Source organism: Temnothorax nylanderi, unplaced genomic scaffold (genome assembly GCF_030848795.1).
Source record: "Temnothorax nylanderi isolate EJ_2023f unplaced genomic scaffold, tnyl_v1.0 TNYL_tig0046_pilon, whole genome shotgun sequence".
Lineage (NCBI taxonomy): Eukaryota > Metazoa > Arthropoda > Insecta > Hymenoptera > Formicidae > Temnothorax > Temnothorax nylanderi.
Genome location: NW_027249108.1, coordinates 1,667 through 2,500, shown reverse-complemented (window position 1 = coordinate 2,500; position 834 = coordinate 1,667).

The following is an 834-nucleotide window of genomic DNA, read 5'->3' as shown; positions in this document are numbered from 1 at the left end:
TTCATCTGCATGCTGGACGTGTTTTATACAAATTTCAAGAAACTTTTTCTTCACTTTATAACACGTATAATCATCGATAATTTCGAGAATTTTCTTCCTTTGAAAACTATAAATTTCCTTCAAAAATTAGTTATTAAGACTGTATATTTGACATTAAATTAATTATAATATAAGAACGCCATCAAGTCCGAGCTAGGATCTAAGTAGCAAATAATTTCCGTGTGAATTTCTAATACTATTTCCAACTAAACTGCGCGCCAACGAATTGTCGGTCTTGAAACACAGTTTTTCGTTAGAACAGTAAATTCACTTAAATAAATCGCAAATCGATTTAATTTTTGATGCTGATACAAATCGTATCTAACATCCCCCCTTTCCCCGAATATTACTGTAAAGAATTTATTGCGAAAAAATATTATCTCAGTCAGGGTTTTTTCGCAATAAATTCTTTACAGTAATATTCGGGGGAAGGTTTTTTGGGCTTTCAACTTGATGTGGCTTCTTAATAACTCCATGTAATTTGTATACTATAATTATTAATATTAAGAAAGTAAAAAAAAACGACCGCTATGATTTAAATCAATAGAGAGGATGAATTCCATAATAAAAATGCTATAATTATTAATTAATGTTAATCTTATGATGTTAAACTTCCTTTTAATTTATTTCATCTTTCGACGGATTTTTATGTAACGGGATTATTATGATGTATTACAGTTAATTAGAGGGATTTATTTGATTGATTGAAAAAGTCTTTGTAAAGCACGAAACGTCCCAGTTATTTTGACGGAATATTAAACTATATTATTTAGAATCCTGTTGTCCGGTTATTGG